The sequence below is a fragment of the Hydra viridissima genome, unplaced genomic scaffold (assembly GCF_058129835.1).
Source record: "Hydra viridissima isolate aposymbiotic clone 2 unplaced genomic scaffold, HvirCarnegie_v1 scaffold_7, whole genome shotgun sequence".
NCBI classification, from domain to species: domain Eukaryota; kingdom Metazoa; phylum Cnidaria; class Hydrozoa; order Anthoathecata; family Hydridae; genus Hydra; species Hydra viridissima.
Window position 1 is genome coordinate 347,487 of NW_028324306.1, and position 17,969 is coordinate 365,455.

Below are 17,969 nucleotides of genomic sequence, written 5' to 3' on the forward strand. Positions count from 1 at the left end.
TTCTTAAGTAATCCTTGTAGTTAAATTTTGATACTTAAACTTGCATAACTTTTTATAAAATCATTCTTTTTCTATGAAATTTTCGCCATTTTAATACTAATTTAAAGCTCTTTCCAATAATATATGATAATCTTATATTTAAAGAGTTTAAAATTTTTATGTGCGTACCTAGATTTTTTAACATGAACTGAATTTTAAAAAAAATTGTTGTTTACAATATACTTTCTGTTATCTGCTCGGTCTTTACAGTACTTTCCCCCATGAAAACAATGTGTAATGTTCAAAGTCACCCCAAATCGGCTGTTCATTTTCACCCTGTTTCGGTAATACGAATATACTCGTGTAAAACCGGAAAACTAAGGCATTTACTTCATAGTATGGATCAGGTTTACAAATTTTACAGAAAGTTGAAAAGTGTAATGTTCTGTTGCATAAAAATAGTAAAGATTAGGCAAACAGTTTTCTTCCATATGCAAAAATGTTCAAAAAGCGTTCATAGTCACTCCCATTAACGAAACTTATTTATGGTCTGTGAAAACGAGTTAACCAGATGTGTAACATTAGAAGCTGACAAAGTAATAAAATTTTCTACTTATTCACTGATAATTGTTGCCATTTATGTAGACATTCGGGCTTTTTTTTTCGGATTTTTTATTCGAGTTTATATTCTCGGGTTCCTAATATTTGGCTTTATTTGTTCTGTTGATTCCCATCCTATTTTCGTTTTACCGATTTTCAGGTCTAGAAATTTTTCCTTAAAAATATTTAGATAAAAAACAAAAAAAATTGAAAAATAGAAAATAACGTCACCGAAGTATAAACAAATGATCAACAAATTTTTGAAATGTATTGGTTAAAAAACAAACTTATAGGTAAAAAATTTATTACCATCAAAAGAAAGTACAAATGCAGATTTAAGCGCTTCCACCCTCTCAGCTTCATGCACGATACTTAACCGCTCTAGTTGCTTCCCATTACTTTCGCTTCAATCCTCGCTTTTTAATCCCCTTGAACCGCGTCTTTACCGCCTCTTACCTTCACTCACGCCTAAAGTATAAAAAAACTCATCGGCAACCTTACGCATCCCTTCTTTCTCCACACCCACACCCAAGTCAAGATACGACTTATTTACCTGAATATCATGAAATGTTGATGGGGTAATAAGAATAATGGAAATAGATTGCGTATGCATAGCCTGCTTAAATACACGCCCTTCTTTCCTGCTTAAATCGAAAAAAAATAGAAGACCAGTTTAAAAAACGAATATTACGTTGAATCGACAAATTTTCTTAATATATTTTAATTATTGCGCTATAAATTTTAAATGAGTAAATCCGGCATAGGATAAACACTTCAGCGTTTTCCAAATCTTAATATCAACTAAACCTCATATACTTGATTATACCCAGCAAAGAAAAAAACGTATATTATAGATATATAATACTCTTCAATACGTATAATCTATTTCTGAAATGCAAATCTATAATAGGTTTTAATTAGATGATTTTAATGCGCTTATAATAGACCTATAACAGATATTTTAAATACGTTTCAGATATGTATAATTTGAGTATTAATGCAAATCTATAGCGCGTATTAACTAGATAAATAAAATGCGTTGGTAAAAGACGTACAACAAACCTATTCAAAACACGTATTAACTATCTAAGAATTCAGTAATAAATGCAAATCTGTCTGATGCTATTTCCGCAAATAAAGAAGCTGTGCATACTTTATTAACAGACGTTTAATGAAATTAATTAATAAATTGGAAACTTAATAATCTGAATTTTTGTTAAAAAAATAATGTAAAGCTGTTAAAAATCCCATTAACTTTTTTATTTGTTCTCATTGAATTTCTAATTAACAAGATAAAAAAACTCATTTGTTTCCGTTGCTTACAAAATATATATATTTGTGTGTGGATATAATACTTTAAATTCTATATTTTAATGAAGTTTTTGCCCCAGGCCTCCGATGAAAAGTTGACCTACGAAAAGAAATGATATATAATTAAGTCGTTAAATTAGAAAAAATTTAAAATCATAGTTTTCTTTTTTTTAATTGTGATACTTTTGGCTTCAGTTTTGGTCATTCATTAGTTACAGATGAAAAATTATGGAAACATCCGAAACCAAAAGTACTGAAATTTCGATTCAGAAAACCGTCACCAAAATTTGGTTTACAAAAGTCTATCTGTTTCAGATTTGTTGAAACATTTTTCAAACAACAATTGAGGAGCCCATCTGCAAAACGCTCTAAGTCCAAGTAAATTCATTTTGAGAAATCGAAGGAAAACTGCCCCACGCCTAATTAGCTCTCCAAAAAAAATTGTGTTCGTTAAATTTGTATCATTAAATAGACAATATAAAATTACGAGCATAAAAAAAAATGCAACTTTACAGGATCTCGAAATAAACCTTTTTGAAATATGGACTTAGCTTATTTTGATAATGTAAGTTGGACTTAGGTTATTTTGAAAATGTTTGGTTAAATTCTCATGGCTTGTTAGTTTATTAAAAAGCATTGAAATATTTTGATTTATTTAACTTGCGCGAATTATAGGTTTTTAATTATTATACTATAAATAAGGTAACGGAAAATGAAGTATAAAACAAAGGGAAAAACAAAATATTGTTTTTATTTAGAAACTGATCAACAACAAAACAAAATTTAAAATACAACAAAAAGTTAAACATGTCTGCTTGCAGCATCTTCATCAAGACAACTGCATATAGTATCTTCCTCATCTTCTAGGCGTTCTTTTATTAAAGAATCAATAACAATACTTTTTAAAAAATTAAAACGATTATCCTGCTCCCAGTTCACTCCAGCATGCACAAGAATTAAACTTTTGATATCTTTCTTTTTAGCATCAGCAATGGGACTCTTTTCTGAATCTGAGATGGACAAGAAAAACAGTCATGCCCTCTCCTTGTTATAATCTGAGGACTGTTCAGAAAAAATTTAAAATTTGGTTCTCCTTGGACTTTAATATTTTTAAGTGATCCTCTTTTGATAAAAAAGCGTTTATTTTCCTGAATTTTGATTGGCAGTGGTTTTTTAAAAACTCTTAGTGATACTGATTTAAAATCTAACACACTCCAGTCTCTTTCTGCAATTTTCACTTTTCCCTGTGTACTGTAAACATTATAGTACTCTTCTGGGGAATATATTCGCTCAATCTTTTTAAGCTTTTTTTCTAAAGTTCCAAATACACGGTCACAAGGCAAAAATGTATGTTCTCGAACAGGAAACAAAAGTTCAAGTATTTTTACTAATGTTGGTGCATGTCTTAACAGCCAGAACCCTGCCATATAAATTAAACCAACATTTTTAGTTTGACCACCACATGCATCAGAAATTAAACGAACAGTGTCTATGCCATCCATGTTTGTATTGCAGAGCTTGTCAAATACTGCACTGGAACAGGATGAACTATTCTTTTTGAAATCATTCTCATTCCAAGTGTAGATAGTGACATTATCTGGATTTAATGATCCGTTATTTTTGTTTTCTACAACACAAAAGTTGTATATGTATTTTTGTCTACTGTAATAAGCTTGCTGATCTGGAACTTTAGGAATGACTTGGTTTTGTTGATGGTCAAAGCAAATAATTTTTAAACCATCTCTCTGCTCCTTTAAAAGATCATAGAATGCATTTGCTCTACGCTTATGAACAACAAAATCAGTAATTAAACTGTTCTTCTTTTCTAAATTATTTTCAATCTTTATTTATTTCGAATTCTTTCACAAAATGAACATGCATCTGATTTAGGAGAACCAAACCCTAAATTAAAGTTGCTTACAAAAATTTTTCGGAAAAATTCATATGCCACTGGTAGATTGGGTTCCTTATCTGCATACAATTTCCATACTGTTTTAATACTTTTAAGCTCTAATGGTAGATAAGGTTTTATAGATTTCTTTCTGCTATAATGACTCTCCCTTCCAGGAAGAGTCTTTATAAATTCTATCACAGCCTTTCACTTATCCTTAAATTTGTGGCTCTTTTTATCACCACCTCTGTTTTCTTTTCTAGGATTACCATGTTTAAAGAAATGTTTTGCAATATTTTGAACACGAGTTTTACCAACATGTAAGCATTTTAGAAAAGTGTCTTTACAAACACGCACTATTTGTCTGTTTTCTTTTTCCAAAAAGTAGCAAATCTCACAATTAGACCTATTTCTCATTTTTTGAGGATAAAATTGCTCTTTTTTTCTAGATTGTTGTTTTTTCTGAACAGACAAAAACTTTAGTATATATTTGTCTTGGTCACATTTTTTGATAGCATTATAAAAATGAGCATTAAAAAGGTAGAGGTCATTTTTTATTTCAGAACATTTGTTTGTCGTTTTGTGGTCATGTTGGCAATAGTGTTTTGATGGTGGTTTTGGTCCATGCCTAAAAATTAAAATGTAAACTAACATTTATATATATATACCCAGCAAACATTAAGCAGGCGGACCGACAACGGACCACTGTCAGCACTTATGCCGTGCCGACGTCGGCCGCCCGCTGCGTTGCCGCGTAGGCTTGCACATCGTATTTACATCGGTCCGTTAGCGGAAAGCTGCAGGCGGTTCGGCAGCGGACCGATGGCGGCAAATCGACAACTTTTGAACAACGGTCCGTCAGCGGCGAACCGATGATAAAGCGATAGCGGAATTGCATAGGACCTATAATAAGTTTTGACTAAGATTTGAATGCATTGATATACATATTATTTTTTTATTTTTGTTTGAATAGAACGCACTTATCGTTAGCAAAATTGTGTATATCTTTCAGCGTAATTTTTACTCATAAAAGAATGGCAAATCCTGCCGATGCCAGGAAGGCACATCAAATACCTTTTGACTTTGTGCATAGGTATATAGCCATTAAAAACGAATTTATTATACTAAAATTCTCCTTGCACCAAAAAACACTACCCCAGCTGTAAATCATTAGGTCCTACGTGGCAACGCTTAAGCTCGGTGAACAAAAAGAATAATCAGAAGTTATAATAAAAATCATTTTAAGATTGCAATTTACAATTACAATATGAATATTAAAGTCACAATAATACTTTTTTATTTAAAGTAGAATATATAAAATATTTGTATCTGTACACGGTTTGTAGATTTGGGGTCCTAATATCAATGAAATACCCTATGAAAATCCTTTTAAGGGGTGATAGTGCATGCCTATGGGAGCCTAAAATAAAGGGTTTTGAAATCCCTCATTAACATCCAAAGCATAATTTTGGTCAAGAAGTTTATAAGCTTTTGCATACCATAATGCGATCTATTTAAGTGCTTAAAATGCTACAAGACATGCTTTGTTTAAACAATATATATATAATAAAATGTAATGCATAAAAACAAAACTTTTTTATTTTAAAAGCTTTTATCCAAATATGCATCTTATTGCTGTTCCGATGTATCATGAGAAATTCTCAAGTTCGAACTTTGCCCCTAGGTTAAAAAATTACCGGCCAGTAATTTTTTCGGGAAATGGCAGTAATTATTCAAAGAAGAAAGCAAAATGTAAACACAGTGAGCGCTTTTTAAATAAATTTAAAGATGCCTAAATTTGCAAAAACTCATGAAGATTGCAGAAAACCTTTTTGTGTTATATGCATGAAAAAGGGTAATTAAGAGTTGACTGAAAACTCTAAGTTGAAAATTCTTCAACTGATTCAAACAGACATAGATTTCAGTGATGAAAGAGTGCCTTTGGCTACTTGTGTTTCATGCAGATCTCAAATTGGAAAACTTTGTGCTGGAAAAATCAAACATGTGCCTAAACTTTTTTGACTTCAAGTCAATTTCTATCAAACCTACAACCAGAGTTTCGTCAGTTTATGAGTGCCTTTTATGCCAAATTGCCAAGATCAAAGGAAAGGAAAAGCATCCGTTTGACAAAGTCAAAGAATCCGAGGAAAAAGTTCCAAAGCAAATTTCTCAGAGTTCTGAAAAGCGCTGCACAAAGTGCTTGTCAATTGTTGGCCGAGGACTTCCTCACAACTTCACCATTGGAACTTGCCATGAAAACCTGAGAAAATTGGCCACAGATGATCTCGTAGGTGCAGAGCAAGTGGCTGCAGCAGTCTTAGTATCCTAAAGCTCATCTCCAAATGGCACTATTAGACTCAGTCAGCCTTGTGGAAAACTTTTGCCATTGAGGAGAGGTAATTACTTCTATTGTCTAGTTAATTATCATAGTATCATTATGCTAAATTAAAGGCACTCAAAATGTTGATTCACAAACATTTAATTTATGACCTGTAATAATTATGAGAAAAAGAAATCAGAATGCTTTTATATTAATTAAAATGCTAATTGCAACTGCTTTTATTGAAAATTCATCTCTTAATTAATTATCCTGCTTCAATTTTATTTCATCAACCTAATTTTACTTTAAATCATTCTCATTGCAAGAATAAATATTTTTTTTCCTAATGGATGTTATTTTATTGTTTTTAAAGGTCCGTCATCGGCTCAGCAGCTATTCAAAGAACCATGGTTCAAATTCAGCAAAATACAGGACTTTCAAACAATGGCATGCGAAAACTAGGTTCAGCACTAAATCAAATCAGCCCAATTAGATTGGTGGAGCCAAGTTTTCCTTTGAAGTTTGCTCAAGCCGGCCAGAAACTTAATGAACAGTTCATGGTCAGCAACTTATGATTGGCAGAGAATGGTCAAACTTGTCAAGTTGTGCACTGCCAGAGCCTCAGCAATCTTAGTGATATTTTCAAAGCATCACGAAAACTATCAGAATCTTCCATTTTAAAACTCGGGATTGATGGTGGTGGATCATTTCTGAAAGTGAGTTTCACTCACATTGTGTTGGAAGAAGATGAGACTCCTCCACACAGCCCAGTACAGAAGACAATCATGCTGATGGCACCAGCATCAACCAAAAAAACGAGTGTTAAGCAGCAGATGCTGATAGCACTGTCACAAAACACTCCTGAGAGTTACCAGAATGTGAAGGCCATTTTCGACCTCATTCAAGTCAAAGAAAAATGCCAAACAGGTTCTTTGGTTGTCTCATGTGACCTAAAGCTGGCCAACATTCTTTGTGGCATTCAGTCTCACAGTCGCAAACACCCTTGTTGTTGGTGTGATGCTGCATCTCCAGGTCTTGAAAATTGTGGACAACTTCGGACTTTTGGCCAGATCAGAAGACAGCATTCTGAATACATCCCGGCAGGAGGAGATTCAAGAAAGTCGAAGGAATTCAAAAATGTCATTCATGTGCCTTTGATTGAATTTCAAGATAACAAGTTTGTCCTTGAGGCTATTCCACCAATGGAGCTCCTTTTAGAAAAGAAAATTTTCTTCAGAACATGCCTTTTCTCTGTAATCCATTAATGTAAATCCAAGGTTGTAACAGAACTTGAAAACGAACTCACTTAGAAAATAAATTAGTTAAAGAATATTGGTTTGAATTTTACAGGCTAATATGTTGTGTTTTGTAAAAAAAATGCAAAAAAAATTTTTTTCAACAAACTTTTTGGGCTACTCATAGCCTAAATGCATGGGTATTTCGTAGTAAAACATTCAAAGCTAAATAAGTCTGTTGGATTTTAATCCAGGATTTTCAAATCACTCATTTTGTGTTCCATATGACATGCACTTTCACCCATTAAAAGGGTTTCCATAGGGTATTTCATTGATATTAGGACCACAAATCTACAAACCGTGTGTAGGTTATTGCTTAACTTGCGTTTAGCAAACGTTTAAAATGTAAAATATAAAATAAATAGTTAATTTTAAACACATCTTTAAGTTTAGTTTATTCTCATTTCAATCGAAAACTAAATATATTCGGAAAGCCATGTGTTGAAAATCGATTTACGTTGCAGTCTGCAGACTTTTAACTTTTACCTAAAAGCAAACAATGATATATAATGAAAATATTGAAATAGTTAAGTTTAGAGCTATTACAACTAAGATAATAAACTTACCTTCTCAGCCCTTAAAAACGTTTTTGTTTAAAATAGTCTGATCATCAGTTATTGACAAATAACTTCAGATACTAAGTTTATCTACATTGAATAAATATAAATTTAATTTTGTTATTTAAGCATAATTTAAAACATAAAAACAACAAAAACATTGCTTAATTAAACTGCTACATTACCTTAACTAAGGAAACATCTTAAAAAAAAACTATTTAAAAATAAAGTCATATTGCGTGCCTTTTTTTAAAAATAAAACTTCGTATACAGTTATCTTAAATACTCTACCTGGTATACCGATTCCTATCAATATGCTTGAGGGGCTAATGAACAATAAAAAAAAATTGTATTTTCATTAAAAAAATTATCTTTAACTTTAATTTTAAGTTAACAAATAAAATAGTATTTAAAAATGATATACTTATATGCCAGGTTGGAAATCAAACTGTGAAACCCACAGCAACTTAAGGTCAATGGTGAACCTTTTGCAAACCATAGGCCTAAGACACAAGTGCAGATCTGAAAAAGACAGAATAAGAGACAGAACACATCAATAAAAATATAATTTGATGAACTAAAATATAGTTTGCAAATTGAACATAGTTTTCACCATACAAAAACATAGCACGATATAATATACTATGAAAATACCTTGGAAAAATATAAAGACAGCCAAATAATTGATTGAAATAAAATGGTTTAGTAAATAAGTATATAATTATTCAAACAGTAGACAGACCTCCTGAACTTTTATTTTGGATTTCTTTCAAAAACAACATTGAAACAAATAACATTAAAATGATAATACCACGATCAATTTAAATTCTCATTAACAATCTCATATACAAGAGGTTACAGTAAAAGGGAATGAATATGAAAAACATGGAATATTTATTGCACAAATACTTTACTCCAGTGAGTTTAAAAAAAAAAATATTTAGAAATGTATTAAATATTGTAAAATAAAGATAAAAAATTTGTAAATAAAGATAACAAATTTGTAAATAAAGATGTTTATTTTATTTAAAAATGTTATTCATCTTCTGAACTAAAAAATGCCTCTTTATTTAATGGCATTGGAAAACTAGATGTAGGCATCAGTTTTTTCTTGGCCTGTTTGTTTTTTTGGTCTTGTCGAACTTTTCGTCCACCATTGCGGTCAGATGCACCACGCAAAAAACGGACAACCTCATGTTGAAAATCTGATTCAGTTGCTGAAGTTGTAGCAGGATTTCTTTTTGCAGCTTCTAAGAATCAATTTAAGACTTTTATTTAACTTTCCAGCAGGAAAAAATATTTATATTTTTCAATGTAATTTCAGCAATATTTTAGTTTTTTTTATTAACAAATTTTATTTATTTATTAATTATTTATTAGCAAATAATTAAATTACTTTCAAGCACATGTCGACATTGTAAGTCTTTTAGACTTTGTTTTACAAAGATACTTTCATTGTCATTTCTGGTAATACCAGTCCAGTTAATTTTACAGCAGAGGTTATTAGTGAATAACGTAAAAGACATTCTCCGCACAGCCTCCTTTAATGTCTGGCCTCCTTTACTTGCCACAGCTATTACCTACAAAAAACATAGAAAAAGCATCAGTAATATATATACTGAAAAATATTTCTAAATAAATTTATAAAAAAATTGATTTCAAATTAAGGGCATAAAATATTCTATAACATTTATAATTGAAAATTGTATTGTATATAAATGCTTACAAGTTTGTTAAACACTGCCTTGTCAGCTGCAAGGAGTTTTTCAATTTCACACAATTCTTCTAAATTGTCAATGGGAAAGCTGTATTTCTCTAAAATATCATTTTCTCCCTTGCACTCTAACATTTGCTGCAACATTTTTGTGTTGAACTCAGTTTGGCGCTTTAAATCTTTGATTTCACTTTTTATCTCCATAAGTAAAGTAACCAGCTTTTCAGAAACATCCTGAGAAAGCAAACACTGAGTCCTGTGTAAGATGATATGTTAAATAAAAAATTGTATATATTACTTCATTGATTGCTTTTTAAAAGTATTTCCTAATTTTTTTATTGAAAGTAAAAATGTATTGATTACTCATTTGATGTGGTTTTATTAAAACTAACTTCAAACACATCTTCAGACATCGAGGACATTGATTGTTGAAGCCTAAAAATTTTTGATGTTTTTACCAAAATTTAAAAAATGTTACTTTGATCACATTATCTTATTATATAAAAGCAATAATAAAACTTTTTATTAATTTTTTGTTGTATACAAATTTTATATATTATGTATTGGATTATTTAAAATTGTTTTATTCATATAATGTAAACAATCATACATTAACGGAGGTACAAATGGTGCACTTTGTAAATCTTTCTTTGGAAAATGTGATTTCTTAATGATTTTTGGGACATTAAACTCTATATCATTGTCACTCATAATCTGAGGGGTGTCAATATTGTAGTCAATTGTTTTTCTGAAAATATATAATAAATAATGCTATCTATTGCATTTTTAATGTTAACAAATGAATAAAAAAAACTTTTCTTTGGTTATTATTTATATTTTTATCTTACTTTTATAAAGACAATTTCTGCCTTTAACACAAACCTCTTTGTTCTCAAGCGTGCAGGCTGTTGTTCAGACTCTGTTTGTAAATCTGATGTGTCTTCGGCAATCTTTAGCTTTAAACAGGCTTTTTCATAAGTGTCTAGAGACAAAAAGTAGGTTAAACTTAACTATTTAAAATAGATTAGTAAAATATGTTTTTCAATAAAACCTTGATTATATAATGGTGAAATTTTCACTAAACTATACTCTTAGTTAATTTAGCAATAGGTTAATCATAAAGAGATGGTGTTATTTATTACTTTATAATAAAAAAGTAAAAGTGTAAACCTGTAGAGTATAGAACACGAATGTCATGTATTGCCCAAGTATCACATGCTTTTTCAAGACTTGTAACAGCTTTAACAACCATTTTATCACTAATAAATGGTGGCCATCGACAAGAACTCTCATCAATTAGCCAAGTAGATGGGACCACAAACAACGAACCTTGTTCGTTAATGAAAGAAACTACAGCAAACGTTTTGTTATTCATGTTAAAGCTTTAATTCCTAAAAAATTTTAATTAGCTTAGTTTGTAGTTTCGGTTTAACATTGTTGAAGATTTTTGTGACAAAAGGGAATTTTAAATCAACTTAAAAGCTAATCTTTTAACAACAAAATTAAAATATTACTTAGATTTATATATATATATATATATACACACACACACACACACACACACACACACACACACACACACACACACACACACACACACACACACACACACACACACACACACACACACGTTATTGTATTCCGAAAACAAAAAAGATCTAAAAATAAAGAAAATTCATTCATTAAATATAAAAAGTATAATTAAAACTTTTGTTCGAAGTAAACAGCAACAAAGTTACCAATGATGAAAAATATTTAAATCACCATCACTCCAGTACTAAGATAGATTAACAAAAACATTCAGAGTATAAGTCTAGGTGTGTAAAAGTGGAAGTGCTACAAATGATTTTTTGTGTGGCAAAAGAACATATTTTTTTTTGATATCATCAATACAACAAAATTGTAAATTTTCTGACAATTCGTCGACAGAATAAATACCAATCAATGTAGAATCCCACGGATAAACAAATAACTTTGATTTCTTTTTAAAAATGTTGAATACTATAAATATATCAAAAGGTACTTTTTTTGTCTTTACAATGTTTTGTACAATCACTATTTCACCACTTTTTAAACCAATACAGTTATCACCTACTGAGGTTGTTACACAACAACTTGATAAAAATAGTTGCTTATATTGTGAAGAAATATCAGGCAGACCTATTGGTAGTTTGATAGTATGCTCCTGCTTCAATAAAGGGTACTTAACAAATGTTTCTTTCAATTGCAATGACGCTCTTTCTGACAATCTATGCGCTACTTGTTGTAAAGGAAAGTTTGGTTTGTGCACCAATTTTTTAACTTGAGAAAGATAATTTTCGAAAGGAAAACAAGATATATTGTCTAATGCTCCGTATTTTTTTACATCTGAACATAAATGTGAAAGTCCATGAATGTTATAAGTGACCACTTCCTGACCAAATAAAGCAGAGGCATGCTGAATAAAAAGAGTGAACAAAGTGTGAGCTGATTCTGCATAAATTGCAGCAAGCTGTGGACACAACAAAATCCTCATGGCAACAGATAATAAAAGAAAATTTTTATACAAAGCTTCTGGGAGTACTTCAGACAAATAAATGACACCAGTATATAAAAGAAACTGCCGAAACTCTGTTGCCTTATACCTTTCAAATTCAGTAACAGATCTTGGCTTACGTCCAAACTCTTTAGGAACAAACATGGTTGCACCAATTAATTTATCCGAAAGTTTTTTCACATCTCTGGGACCAATTCTAACATGTAATGGACCTTTGAACCAAAGAAACATTAACTTTCGAACAACTCCTAAGCATACAAGGTGCATATAATCACTAGGAAACTGGGTTATCATACCAACACCAAGATGAACGAGGACAGATTCTTTGACATGATGTTCTCTTTGTGTCATATTTGAAAATGAACAATCCGTCCTAAGATTCTTTGACATGATGTTCTCTTTCTGTCATATTTGAAAATGAACAATCCGTCCTAAGTTTAGCTTGAAGATCTGGAAAAGTTACTCTTCCAGCATATACACCCTTTTGACAGCATTTATCGCAGCCATAATAGGCTCCATGTCCTTTATTTCCTTTTATAAATGATCTAGCTGGTGTATCACAAACAAAAGCTGATATGGCAAACTTATATACTTTACCATTAATACTAATACCAGAATCAAATAGAGCAATACTTTCATCAACGAACATTTTTAGAAATTCATTAGGGTCTTTTGGTTTAGACCTACCATAAAAAAGGCCAATTATAAATGGGGTTTTATTGTGTTGAATATTGTTTTCCACATTTTCAATTAAACCTAATATTGGCCAAAATTGTCCATTGCTGCTTTTAAACAATGGTAAGCCATCAATGTTGGCAATTCAGGAAACAATTTACCCAAAATTTTTAACAAAAATGCTAATGCTGCATCGGTTATAGCAAACTTAACTGCCCACTGCATCAATTGATTTTTTAGTTCTCCATCGTTATCATCATCACTCATTTCAGAGCTTGATGACTCTAATGGGTAACATTCAGAATCAGAAATTGTTAGATTACTGTCAGAGTTCACTTCACAATCAATATTATAAGCACCTGAGGGAATAGCACTCTCAGTTGAAAATTTTCGATCTGATATACTCTTTAAATACGATAATGGTACTTCTTCTGGTGAATGTGAAACATTGCTTGATTTATTGGTAAGATCTTTTAAGCAATACTCAACATCAGCTAATATCTTTCGTCGTTTTGTCCAAAAGCTCATTATTGAAACTTATATAAATTTATGTAAATTGTTTTATTTACTAAAGCTGGTATATGTTAAAAAATACATATAATATAAATCACTGGGTATATTTGGACATTATAAAAAATAATTTGAAATTAGATGCTGCTAAATTAAAGCTAGGAAATAATTGGATATTTCAACAGGATTCTAGATACAAAACACACTGCTTATGTTGTAAAATCATGGTTGCTCTACAATGTTCTAAAACAACTGGATTCTTAACCCAATCACCAGACTTTAACCAATTAGAGAATGTGTGGGATTATTTAGACAGACAAGTCAGGAAACATAGAATAACAAATGTTAAAATGCTAAAAAATATCTTACTAGAAGAATGGAATAAAAATTCCATCTTCTTATACCAAAAAATTAGTGTTATCAATGAACAGAATATTTAAAGCTTGTGTAAATGCCAATGGATGCTCAACAAAATACTAAAGATTTTTTAATTTTTCATATTCTTGTTTTTTTACAAGTTTTGTTTAGTGTAGGAAAACTTTTGTGACATATTATAAATTCAAAAATTAAACTTTTTCAGTTTTACATATAAATATTTTTATTTAGTTATTTTTACTAAATAATTTTTTTGATATAAATTATTTTTTTCCATTTAAAATAGTTTTTGTTAAGTGTTTTCTCTAAATTATAAGGTGTACGAAATTTTTATGACTGACAATATATATATATATATATATATATATATATATATATATATATATATATATATATATATATATATATATATATATATATATATATATATATGTATATATATATGTATATATATATATATATATATATATATATATATATATATATATATATATATATGTATATATATATATATATATATATATATATATATATATATATATATATATATATATATATATATATAAATTAGTCTTTTTAATTTTGAATCTTATAAATATATATTGAATCTATATCTATAGTTTATATCAATATCTAAATTTAATATTATAAAGTATAGCTATAAGTATAGCTATAAGATTATAAGAATGTTAAAATCATATAACTTTTAATATTTATAAGCAATAATTATAGCTATATTTTATAATATAAAGTATAGATATTGAATCAATATAAATTTATATATATAATTTATATTTTAAGACTAAAAACTAATTTGATTTTTTTATATCTTATTTATTTAATACTTACTGTTTTACTTAGCATATAACTTTATCAGAGATATAAATATTAAATAAACTATTGTTAAAAATAAATGCAATAACAATTTTAAGCATATATTTAAACACTAATAAGTTATAATCAGTGAATTTTTTATAAAACAGTCACAATATAAACATCGATCAATCTAAGTCTCATCAAAAGCAGGCATTTCAATTGAAATGCCTGCTTTTGGTGTTACAACGACAGCTTACCGCTATCCGAAAGCCAACTCTGGATTTGTGTTGGCAAAACTATAATGTATCGCCATGTGTTTACCGAAGCTGGCATGCCGATTTAAAAACGTATCCACAACGAAGCGTTTTGCCGTTTTTCAGCCAACGTCGGTAAGCCAACACAAAATCGAGAAGCGGTCCATCATCGGTTAGCCAGCAGCGGCATTCCGCATTAGGCATCACAGTGGGCCAGCAGCGGCATACCGGCGGCGGCTTTACGCATCACGGTCCGCTGAAAGCATGTTTGCTGGGTATATATATATATATATATATATATATATATATATAAACCGAATCATACAAATTTATCTTCTATATATATGATAAATTTGTATGATTCTGTTTGTATAAAACTTTTAACATTCATAATATAAAAATACACTACTTACCTTTCAACTTGTTTTCTTTTCCTTGCGTTACCCTTAGTAAGACGGTCGCTTACAAAAAGTGCGCTAATTTTAATATAAACGCTCCTTTTATTGGTTGCTAAAAATCATAACGCCATTTGATTAGCTGCGGACTTAGAACGTTTTGCAGCTGTAACCCTGTTTGACTTGTTTTGAAAATGTTGTGATATTTTCCGTAAATATTTTTAGGACCTAGAGTCTTTTATTAGAGCTAATACTTTAACAGATTATAGATTTCAGTATCTAAAATGTAGAAATGTAATTAACTCTTTTTTTTTTTTTTTCTGACTTAGCGCGTTTTGCAGATGGGCTCCTCAATTGGTTCATAAGCTCGAATGTTGGAAGTAAATCAGGTTACGTCACATGTACTGAACATTCTTCAAACCCATTTGGATTAGATTCAGCTGAGTGCTGTGTATAAGCAATATTCTTATTCAATACAATTTATTTATTAATATGACTTAATAATATCAAACAAAAAATTGAAAAATAAATTTTGACTTCTGTTGATATTTCTTCTTTGGACTTTAGTACTTTTTTATTATATTTATTTGTTTTCAGACACCAATACAGCGGTGGCCAAAAATTAAAGAGCACTCTTTTTTTTTTTCAAAATTTTTTTTTAATCTTAGTATAATTTTATTTTGGAAAAAGGTATCAAAAAAAGAAAAACATTTTTAGAAAGAATTTTTATTGTATTTTATATTTATTATAAAAGAATTTATAATTTTTTTACAAAATAATTTTAAAAAATTAAAAAACTGACTTGTAAAAAGTCTAAATGGGAAAAAAAATTGGACAAAATTTTAAGACCAGTTTTAAAAATATTTCAAAAAGCAATAAAAAAATATTTTAGTGTTGTTCCTCTATTTGTTTTCAAGCACTCTTGTACTCGTTCTGGCATTGAATTCATTAAAGTTTTGATTACTTCATCAGGCACATTTTTCAAATGATGAGAGATAGAAGATTTCAAATCTTCCAAATTGTAAAGTTGTTTTTTACCAAGCTTGTGATCAAGCCACGACCATAAATTCTCTATTGGATTCAAGGCTAGACTGTTGGCAGGCCGTGGAAGCACTTGAATTTTATTAGAATTGAACCAATCGCTTACAACATGCGCTTTATGACACGACGCATTATCTTGGTGGAAAATAAATCCATCTTGCAATTGCCATAAATCAATTCTAGGAATAAGCGATTTTTCCAAAATTTTTATGCACCTTTCTTTGTTGATTCTACCATCGAATAAATGAAAAACGCCAACTCCACAGGCACTCATACGGGCCCAAATGCCTATTGAACCACTGCCTTGTTTTGTTCGTTTCAAAATGCATTATTCATAGAACCGTTCGCTTGGAAGCCTACGCAACATTAGGCGACCTTTTCTGTTGTCTACCTCAACGTTCATTTCATTGACCGGGTCTCTTTGTATCGTTGAATTATGTTAATACTGCAAGAGTAAGACCTTCCGAGTTTTTCTGCTATTTGTCTGATGCTATATCCTTCTTCTTTTAATACAAGAGCCGCGTATCTGTCTTTTTCTTCGATCTTTGCACGCATTTTTGCAATATTTTATAAAAGTAAATGTTTATTTGATATCGAAACTCAGGTTTCGACATTTTATTTTATAGCCAACGTAATAAGCAATTAAGACAGTTAAAAAAAAATAATGGATTAATATTTTTAATAAGTGCAAATTAAATATTTGAAAGTGGTTGTTAAATTTTGTCCGATTTATTTTAAAAAGATTTATAAGTACTCATCAGTTTTTTAATAAGTTAAACGCTATTTAATTAGAATTAGATTTTTAAAAATATACCACTTTAATCCGTATGTTTTTATTAACAAGATATCAAAAAAAAAAATTTAATATGTCAATTAGAATCTTCTTAATTTTAATTTAAGAAACCAACTAAAAAATGAGTGGTATTTGGCCAATGCTGTATATATGTTAATAATTAACAAAAACATTACTGAGTTATTGCTTTCAGTATTTAAAAAAACTCGAAATTTTCCAATCCCACCCCCCTCCCGCTTATTCCAACCCCCCCCCCCTTCTATTAGGAACCAAAGAGTATTGAACATAGTTTCATTTTTTTTTATTATTCTGTAGTCTTGAAATGAGATCTTAGACGATAAAAAAATATTATTTCCTTTGACAGATATCTGCCTGCCGATGAACCATTTTTAGATTTTTTCCTTAAAATTGATAATTTGTCATTTTGTCAAATTAGTAGTTCATTAATACTTTGAAATGGTTTATTTATCTCAGTTGTTAGTTTAAAAAGCAATGATAGCTAGAGTATGTAAAGTGTCATATCTACGTATGGCTCTGATTAGAAAATCGACCGTACTTAACAAAAAAAAAAAAAGTTGAGTTTTGTTCGTTTAATAATTAAAATTCACTTAAGTACCCAATTTTTCACCTATCTACGGACTGGATGACCTTCCTAAGACCCTGAAATTACTCTAACCTTGTCTTTCAAACCAAGGGGTTGCGCAGAACTGATATTTCATTAAACTTACTTTTCCTTTGATCCGTTTAAATAATTTAGAAAAATTAACACGTTACATGGATAAATACAAATTTGTAACATGAAAAACTTTTTAGTTTTAAAACTTAAGAAAACGCACCAGTTCTAATTAATTTCAGAGAATTCGATTTATTTAAAAAATGACTTTTGTAAAAAAAAAGCGAAACTTTT

At 29.8% G+C, this 17,969-nt stretch overlaps 2 pseudogenes; one reads left to right on the top strand and one right to left on the bottom strand.

The window, feature by feature from the left end:
* Positions 1-5,403: 5,403 nt before the first annotated feature.
* LOC149885495 (uncharacterized) lies at positions 5,404-7,233 on the top strand (annotated as a pseudogene).
* A 1,699-nt stretch (positions 7,234-8,932) lies between these two features.
* Positions 8,933-13,118, bottom strand: LOC145193957 (uncharacterized; annotated as a pseudogene).
* Between the last annotated feature and the right edge of the window lie 4,851 nt (positions 13,119-17,969).